The sequence below is a fragment of the Myotis daubentonii genome, chromosome 13, assembly GCF_963259705.1.
Source record: "Myotis daubentonii chromosome 13, mMyoDau2.1, whole genome shotgun sequence".
Taxonomy (NCBI): Eukaryota; Metazoa; Chordata; class Mammalia; order Chiroptera; family Vespertilionidae; genus Myotis; species Myotis daubentonii.
In genome coordinates, this window is record NC_081852.1 from 60,185,398 (window position 1) to 60,195,309 (window position 9,912).

General features: G+C 49.1%; 1 long non-coding RNA gene across 1 annotated transcript; it reads right to left on the minus strand.

Annotated features, from left to right (window-relative positions):
- Positions 1-5,300: 5,300 nt before the first annotated feature.
- On the minus strand, positions 5,301-8,903 carry LOC132214584 (uncharacterized). Its single transcript, XR_009448322.1, has 3 exons — positions 8,396-8,903; positions 6,456-7,507; positions 5,301-5,734 (listed from the first exon to the last, which is right to left on the minus strand). It is a non-coding gene; the product is annotated as an uncharacterized LOC132214584 (long non-coding RNA).
- Between the last annotated feature and the right edge of the window lie 1,009 nt (positions 8,904-9,912).

Here is a 9,912-nt window from a genome sequence, read left to right on the forward strand (position 1 = left end):
CATGTGACTACAATTATTTTAAAATAAAAAAGTTTAATTTTTTTAAATTGATTTGAGAGAGAAACATCGATTTGTTGTTCCACTTATGCATTCATTGGTTGAATATATATATATTTTTAATTGATTTGTTACAGAGAGGAAGGGAGAGGGATAGAGAGTTAGAAACATTAATCAGCTGCCTCCTGCGCACCCCCCACTGGAGATGCCCTTGACCGGAATCCGAACCTGGGACCCTTCAGTCTGACAACGCTCTATCCACTGAGCCAAACTGGTTAGGGCTCATTGGTTGATTCTTGTATGTGCCCTGACCAGATATCAACCCCCAACCTTGGTTTATCAGGACAACACTCTAGCCAACTGAGCTACCCAGCCAGGGCCAAAAGGTTAGTTAAAAAAAAAAAAAAGGTAAATAAAGCCTAGAGATAACCATGGGAAAAATGCAATCAGAGAGGGGAAAACAGCGTGTTGCAAAACAGGGTTATATGCCAATAACCATTTTGCAGCAGAACTACATGTAAATAAAATGCATAAGTATGTATAACTGAATATAGCATTTAAAAAGGTCTTCAGCCTGGTTCAATGATTAGAGCATCTGTCTGCACACCGAAAGGGTCTTGGGTTTGATTCCTGGTCAAGAGCACATACCTGAGTTGTGGATTCACTCCCTGCCCCTGGTGGGGGTGCGTGTGGGAGGCAATCAGTTGATGTGTCTCTCACATTGATGCTTCTCTTTCTCCCCTACCCCCCCCCCCGCCCTCCTTTCCACTCTCTCTGAAAAGCAATGGAAGAAATATCTTCGAGTGAGGATTAACATAAAAAACAAAATAAAAAGGTCTTCAGAACGATGTGCCCCAATGTTAGGAGAGTGTGAAAATAGGGGATTGAGAGGGGGAACCCCCATTTTTATATTATATACATCTTAGTGCCGTTTGCTGCTGTTGAGACACTGCCCAACGCTCTCTCTGAGCTCATCTGGGCCCAGAAGGAAAAACTCCTCATTATACCAAACTGGTTCGGCCTGTTAGAGAATACTCTGGATTTGGCTTACCCTCATGCCCCTGTTACTACTGCTCAGAAGTTCACAAACACAGCAAAGCAAGATCCTGGGCCTGATTTTGGCCTTGTCTCCAACGTGGGTTCATCACTGGCATTCTGCGGACTCCATGTCAGCATCACTGGGCCACTTCCTATTCCCTCTTTGGGGCTAGGGAACTGAGTGACACTTCATCTTCCGTGCCCTGGGCCCCCAGGGCTCTCTTGGTCAGAAACAGCTTTCCCCAGACAGCAGCACAGCCCTGAGGAGGACCGGACAGTTAATTCTTTGGGTGCTGGGTGCCACTCAAGCGCCAGGAGCCCAGGGCCAGGAAGCTGGGGCTCTGGGTCCCCGGGGCAGAAGTCTTGGGCTGGGAGAGCGAAGCTCCAGACAGGGCTGCCCGGGCTGTGAATTGACCTCATTGAAAGAGGGGTGTGTGTGATTGATTATTCTTCCTGGTAATGACAGCTAATACTGCGCCCACGTGGGCAAGGAAGTGTCGCCATGCCCTTCTGACGAAGAACCATTCATTCCTATAGCCAACCAAGTGCCACTCTGCACTCTTTGATGGGGCACAGTGCTGAGTTCTAGGTGGGCATATATAACCCAGAGTAGAGGCGAACAGTGGTCAGCGGGGATGAGGACTTGACATTGAATTCCTGGGCAGTGGGAGCTTTGTAAACCCCACCCAGAGGGGCTGAGAGACACGGGGGTACAGGAGGGAAGAACTCAGAGGACACTTTTAAAAATATATGTATTTTTATTGATTTCAGAGAGGAAGAGAGAGGGAGAGAGAGAGAGAAACATCAATAATGAGAGAGAATAATGGATCAGCTGCCTCCTGCATGCCCCCTACTGGGGATTGAGCCAGTAACCTGACGGTGAATCTAACCTGGTTCAACCACTGAGATGCACTGGCCCTGACAGAGAGCACTTTTAATGGGCAAAGCATGGCACTGCAAAGTGTTGTTATTCAGGTAAAGTGGCTAATGTTTCCTTTCTTTTAAGAGAGACTCTTAAATTCCAATTACTCTGCCCCAGAAGACCAGTTGAAAATAACCCCAACTGCAGGGACTTAATTTCCTTAGGAATTGCACTGCTAGAAGATGAATGGGCCCCCCTGCAGAGAAACAGTAAAACTGTAAGTACAGTAGATTTGCACCTGAAGAAGACATATTTTAAATTTCTGTTCTCAAGCTGCGATAACATCTCTAGAGCTACTATAAAAAGCCCAAATGAGCACCACAAGGCTGCTGGGAACCTACTAACAGAGCTCCCCAGGAGGAACCCACCCCCCGACGGGGGACACCAGGAGGGACCCACCCTCAGTCTGTCCACAAAGGTGTCTGGGAGCCCAGGGTGATGGCCAGGGGCACAGCGACCGCCACTGGGTGCCTGGCTGGGAAGGGCCCAAAGAAAGTTGCCTCCCCATGAGTGCCAACAGGTTGACCAAATCCCAGAGCATTATCCCCGGACTAGGCTCTCCAAAGCCCATCCCCACGCCCAGCCCTGCCACTAACCCTGCCACCTCCTTCACTGGGGGACCATCTACCTGGGATGCAGAATGGGGGAACCAAGAGGTAGGCAGTCCGTGTCCTGCCCTCACGCACCCTCCACTGTCCATCAGCTTGGGTGGCTCCAAGAATGGGCCTAGGCAAGGGGCAGCTCACAAATATGAAGAGAGCCCGACCATGCCTGGCTCAGTGGTTGAGCATCAACCTATGAACCAGGAGGTCACAGTTGGATCCCCAGTCAAGTACATGCCCAGGTTGTGGGCTCAGTCCCCATTGGGAGGTGTGCAGGAGGCAAACAATCAGTGATTCTCTCTCATCACCGGTGTTTCTATCTCTCTCCCTCGCCCTTCCTCTCTGAAATCAATAAACACGGATTTGAAAAAAAAGGATGGTGAGATACACTGGACTTGGGTCCAACTGCGAGACCAGCTCTTCTCCTCAGCCCAAGGGCCAGCCTGGCGACAAGGATGATGCAACTGTCACCCTAAGAGCCTGGTTAGGGAAGTGGGAGGGCTGTGAGGGCTCCTCTGTCAACCCTTAGGAGCCGGGAACTTGATCTTGACACAAGTCAGCCAATTTCCTGTGTTGCCTTTCTTACCTGGAGCTGCTTTTATTGGAAGGGCTCTATGTATATGCTGGCTATAAAGGTGGTTTATGCTGCCATAGCTAGATTTTTATTGGTTGTATTTTTGCTGTACTTGCTTGAAAAAAAATTATTATTTTCAAAGAAAAGAAGAATTACATATCCAGTAAAGTAAATAAGGCTCATGTTTATTAGGGACCTCTGACAGCTCCTCAAATGTGACAAAAGAGCCTGAAGCAGGAATGGACAATTTATGTGCCGGGTTATTTGTAAAACAGATCTCAAGACATACTTCATCTTGGCTCCGCCAATAAAAAGACATTTCATTTCTTCTCAGAGGTGTGCTATCGGATGGTTTCACAGTAATCCGGTTTCCTCTAAGAAGATAAAACAACCTGGACAAGCAGGTACCCACTGACCTGTCGTGTTGGGTTGGATGTTTTGGACGGCGAGGGGTGGGGAGGGGCGGGGAGGGGCGGGGGGACGTGACCCATCCCATCAGGTGCTCTCTAGAAGAAATCAACTTCTAAGAAACGTGGTTTACAGGCCTTCACCTAATTGCTGCAGTCTCCAAAAACTCTTTAGCCAAAATGAATTTTAAACATGTTTTTAACGGTTTACAATTCATCAGGAAAGAATTCATCCGGAGAGCCGACTGCCCTTTTTCCACCCCCGACGTACATCCCAATCTCCTCTCTCTCACAGCCACCAGCCCAGCAGGCGGGGCGGGTGCAGAGCTCGTCTCCAGGCTGCAGGTGGCATCCGCGCCCCTCCAGGACGCAGGACTCTTCTTTGTTGAGTGCTCTCTGTTCAGCCTGGAGAGGCCGAGATTCAGAGTCTACACAGCCTGGAGCCGCATCTACAGACGCTGCTCACCCACCAGGAGCAGGTGCCTTGTCCGGCCTGCGGACACGCACACCTCCTCCCAGCCTCTCGTTCCCACGCGCCGGGTATTTGAGATCCAGTAGTTTCCCGAGTCTGTGCTGTGAACACGCTGGCACTGAGGGGGGCGGCGGGGGAGAGAGCAGGAGGGACTGTGCATGTTGCCACCTGCACACTCGCCTCCACATGCATCCTTGTTTACCCCAAGGGCCAGTTCCCCGTGTGGTCACCCCAGATGCAGAGTCAGGGACATGCTGGGACCAGGGTGTCCCATCAAATGTTTGACCTGAAATGCGGTGGTGTGTGTGCCCATGTGTGTCTGTGTATATTTATTCTGCAAGTCCACAGGGAGTTAATTTTCTGCTCTTACTTGTAATTGTTTCAAATGTGACAAACGAAGGACCTAGGTGAGCTTGCCTTGGTGCCACAAACAAGAATGCTTGTAAAGTCAGAAGTAATTCTTTTTTTTTTTTAATGAAAAAACATTTTTTTTTTTTATTGATTTAGAGAGGAAGGGAGAGGGAGAGATAGAAACATCAAGGATGAGAGAGAATCATTGATAGGCTGCCTCTTGCACGCCTCACACTGGGGATCAAGCCCGCAACCCGGGCCTGTGCCCTGACTGGGAATTGAACTATGCCCTCCTGGTTCATAGTTGGTGCTCAACCACTGAGCCACACCGGCTGGGCCAGAAGTAATTCTTAAGAGAGCTAAGAAGTTGTAACCAGGTGGGCTGCGTGAGCTCTGTGGCTCCAAGAGCTCACGCCTCAACAAGGAACCTTCCAGACACTGGGTCCCCATGGATGCTGCCTCATTCGAGCTGATGGACCCTCTTCCTGCTGACCTGGGTGCTCTCGTACAGGCTGCTTTTGCACAGAGACCTTACCTCACGGAGCGGACACCCATAGTGTCCAGTGGGAACCCCAAGCAGAGCTGGCCCTCCAGCCTGTAGAAGGAATTCAGGGTGCAAAGGGCCGGGACACGGAGAACACACGTGTGTGCCCCTGAAATACACCGCTCGGCAACATACTGCTGAGTTCTGGGGTCCGAGCTCTGGCCAAGGACACAGTCACTGGTCCTCAGTCACATGGGAGACATCACCCCAACCTGGGCTTAACCAGTTAAATAATTGACCACAATGTCTCCTGCCTGCCACAGAGCCTCAAAAGTGCCACACCTACGACAGCAGAGAGCATGGCATTTCCTCCCAGCTCAGGACAAAGGAACACCAAGTATTTTTTTTTTTTAAGATTTTTTTATTGACTTATTATAGAGAGAGGAGGGGAGAGGGAGAGAGAAACATTGAACCGTCAATCAGCTGCCTCATGCACGCTCCCTACCGGGGACGGAGCCCTCAACCCTGGCATGTGCCCTGATAGGGAACTGAACTGGCAACCTTTTGGTGTGTGGATGGACGACGCCCAACCAGCTGAGGCCCCACGGCCAGGGCCAAGTATTTGTTTGAACTTTCTGAAACCTGTATTCTTGAGCCTCCTCCAGAGCGCCTGTGCCCAGGGGTCACCAGCTGCCCCCAGCGAGGCTCAGGGGCCCTGAGGAAGGCGGTGACAGTAAAGCCATCCTGAAGGCTGTGCCGGGTCCAGAATGGCTTCTGATCCTGGGAGAACTCCCAGTTCAGAGGGTCCCCCATCGGGGCGGCACCCCTCGGGCTGGGGTGGCTGGGATACGTTTTCTGTGGAATGATTGCTGACCTCAAATGCCTTCCTGTGGAATCAAACAAAAAAGAAAGGAAAAACGCAAACCCGTGATTTTCAAATGGTGCGGAGGCCTCCTGCCCGGTAAGATGTGTATAACAGAAATGGGCTTTATTTCACGTTCTCATGATAAAGTCGCTGAAGTTTAAGCCTCAGAGGCTGTGTCCTCTCACCAGATGAAGCAAACACTTGCGGTGACTCCATTATCAGCCCGAGTTTAAGTCAGTATCTGCTAGTCACTCATTCCTGTGAAATGCACGCTTGAATCAGAAGAAACCCCTCATTTAGAAATTTCAACGCCAACATTACCTTTAGACTTTCCCACGTGACATCCATTCTTTCTTCAGTTCATATTTGAACTAAGAAACTAAAAACAGGAGGTGCGGGGAGTCTCCTCCTATGATAAAGGACAGATGTGTGAGACCCTAAAATGGCCCTGGGTGCCTCGGGTCTGAGGGACAGGGGTGCTAAGCCACACCTGGCCGATCTGCGGGCTCTGCCAGGCCCCGGGCCCTCAAGCAGTGAGGTGCAGCCCCCCTGAGGGTGAGGGGGGACAGGCAAAGAGCTCTGGGTGCCTGGGGGTCCTCAGCCTAGGCCGCTACCCTCCCATTCTCAGCCCCTCTCTGTGGAGCCCCACACGGTCCCAGCGTCTGAACTGCTGGGCTTTATTCCAATTGCCCCAAACGCAGCCTTCTTCCCAGACTGGGGAGGACCAGGAGGGAGGCTCTCACCCGCTTGGGAGAATTGTTGATTTTCCCGTTCCCACACGTTCGCCATCACTGTGTCTCGGCTGGAAGTGGCTTCAGGCGGCACTTGTCAAGGGATTCCAGGCCACCTGGCTTCCTCTCTCCTTGAAGCAGGTTATTATATCATTCTCTACCCAGAGCGTGTTATTAGCCATAAATGTATTTACCTACAGAAATATGTCCTTTTACGATGAGGCATGAATATTAAAGAGCGGTGTTCTGGAATACCTGGCCACTAACACGGCAGGATAAAGCCGGTTCCAGATGCCCCAAGGCCCACTCCTGGCCTTAAAGGAAACATCCTATCTTAAGGAACCGCCACAGAAATCTTTAACACTATTTAGCAGTCTCGTCCGAGGGAGTTTGTCTCTCATTTACCAGGAGATGAAATACGTGAGTTTTCGGTCTTTGCTTCTGTTTTATAATTTCAAAGAGTCAGAAAATATTGCATTCACTGGCAATCAATTTATTTCGATTGATAAAAAGGGGTTAATAAAACCCCCTTAGAAATACAAACCAGGTGAAAGTGATATATCTTTCTGGTGCCTTCTTCGGGCTGCCCATAAAGACAGCACGCCGTTTCTTTCTTCCCAGCAAGTCTCCCCGGTTCTCTCTGCCTAGTGAGTCATTTATAATCCTTATTATTGCCAAGCCACACGCTAACACGACATCCGTCATATTTCCACGTGCTGGGGGTTTCTCCGTACTGTGGTGTGAGAGTTGAGAGGCACAACGCCCTCTAATTTATAGGAAAATCCATGCAAAAGTGGGTTATCAAACATAACCGATGTGACTTCATACACTCGAAAAAAAAAATTTAGGATGAAATATAAAACATGCTAAAATTTAATCTCTTGTCGAAGCATAGCATAGCACAGACAGCACACTGTGCGTGACACACAGGGAATGTCACCAACAGAGCAGAAGCAGGGATGAGCTCAAATGAGGCACAATTAATACTTTCCAGTCAAACCTAACGCTGTTGAGTTTAGGAGACACATTTGCGGTTTATTGGTATTTTTATTCACCCACAGCACCTGCGAAGAAAATGCAAAGTGACAGATTAAAAATCCCCGCTGTGTACCCAGCAAATGTCTACATGAGGGGATGAAGCGGGGCACGTCCATCGCCCGGTCGCGTGTAACTCTCGCTTGCGCACCAGTCTTTCAATAGTAAACAATCCTCTATTTATGGTCATCCCTGAAGAGCACACATATGATGTCACTGGCTCAGATCCCAAAGGCCTCCACATAGAGGTATTGTTTAGAAAGCTGAAGAGCAGTGAGTTATTGTTTTTTGCCTTAAAGAAGTATGTCTGGATCATTATAAGGACTGCATCTAGGAAAATCTTGTACTGAGTCTTGTCATACATTAAAAAAAACCAAACAAGAAACCTGAGCGAAGATGCCACTGGAAAAAGACCATGATCCTCAGCAAACAGATGTGTGCTGACCTCATAGAGACAGGTGTCCTGCAGATCCGGTCCTCCGGGATGGACACCTGTCCACCCAGAGTGGACCGGACAGGTTACCTGTGCGCTGCAGAGCTGATCACTGAGGCAGAAGGTGAGGGCCAAGTATGGGCCCGAGACAACCCTGGTCAGCCGCTCTGCAGAAACACTGTGATTTGAATAAAGACAAGAGGTGGACCAATGCCATATGAGACGTCTTTAGGGGACAGCAGCTGGAGGGCGGGGCACCCCTTTGAAGGCCTCCCCAGGCCCTGGCTGGAGCAGATGCCACACAGCTAAATGCTGAACTCATCATTCACCGGCCTTGCCCTGAGTACCACCTCTTTTACATCCCAAACGAGATAAGAGGACAGTAATTTTTGAAAGAGGCCATTAAAAAATTGAAAGGGGGGAAGGTTCAGTCAGTGGAAGAATAGAATGGATTTGCAACAATTGAATGAAAACTGTTACTCACTTGCCCAGCCAGTATGGCTTGGTAGTTGGGTGTCAACCTATGAGCCAGGAGCTCATGGTTCGATTCCCAGTCAGGGCATATGCCCGGGTTGTGGGCTTGATTCGATGTTTCTGTCTCTCTCTCCCTCTCTGAAATCAATAAAAAAATATATATTTTAAAAACTGTTTTAAAAACCGCAATCCCATCCCCACCACACACACCCACACACACACACATATGATCCCTTGGCCAGGAGCTGCGCCACTTATTAAAGGTAATCCACAGCTACTCCTTGAAGTTTTGACTCCCCCGGAAGGCAGGCGACAGGAGCAGGCTGTTGTATTCCTGTTTACAGAGGAGGGAACTGAGACTCAGAGGTCAACACTCGCCCAGCACACATCCTTTAGTTAAGTGCAAAGGAAACCCCTGCTGACCCTTTGTGAACTCCAACTGGTCCAGTGCTCAGCTGGGAGAGGCTGGAGGTGGTCACAGGAGGGACAAGGAGCTGGAGCTGACTGTGTCCTGGATGGCAGGCTCACTGAGAACCCAGAGCGCCCCCTTGAGGTAGACCCCTAATCAGCACCCCAATTTGTCACCCAGGGGTGGGGACTGCCAGGTGAAAGCACCTTGCCCTGGAGCTGGAAGTCCCCAGGGGGAACTGGAACTCGGGTCACACACCTCCTGAGCCACTTCCCCTGAAGGTGGTGTGCAAGGCGGCGGGAAGTGGTGCATGGAGAAGCAACTTGTAACAGGTATGTCTTTATTGTGGTAAAGCATACATAACATACAATGGATCATTTTATTTTATTTATTTTAAAAATATATTTTATTGATTTTTTTTACAGAGAGGAAGGGAGAGAGATAGAGAGGTAGAAACATTGATGAGAGAGAAACATCGATCAGCTGCCTCCTGCACACCCCCTCCTGGGGATGTACCCACAACCAAGGTATATGCCCTTGACCGGAATAGAACCTGGGACCCTTCAGTTCCCAGGCCGACGCTCTATCCACTGAGCCAAACCGGTTAGGGCTACAATGGGTCATTTTAATCATTCTTCAGTGTACAGCTCAGTAGCATTAAGCACATCCACCTTTTTGTCAACCATCATCCCCTCTGTGTTCACAGCCCTTTTCATTTTGTAAACTGAGACTCTGTCCCCATTAAACAATAGGTCCTCTGCCCCCTCCCTTCAGCACTCTAAAAATTCTATTCACGGAGAGAGACCACTCTATCCTCTGTCTATTCCAGTACTTCAAATAGTGGAATTACACTGCATTTGTCCTTTTGTGACCAGCGCATTTCATTTAGCATAATGCAGCTGGTGGCACAATTTCCTTCCTTTTTAGGCTGGGTAATATTCCATGGTCTGTATCTACCACATTTTGTTTATCCATTTCCCCATATATGGACACACAGGTCACTTCTACCTTTTGGCTATTATGAATAGTACTGTTTTGAACATGGATATTCTAATCACTGCTTTCAATTATACTCAAAAGTGGAATTGTGGAATCATATGATAACTTTTTTAAAAAAT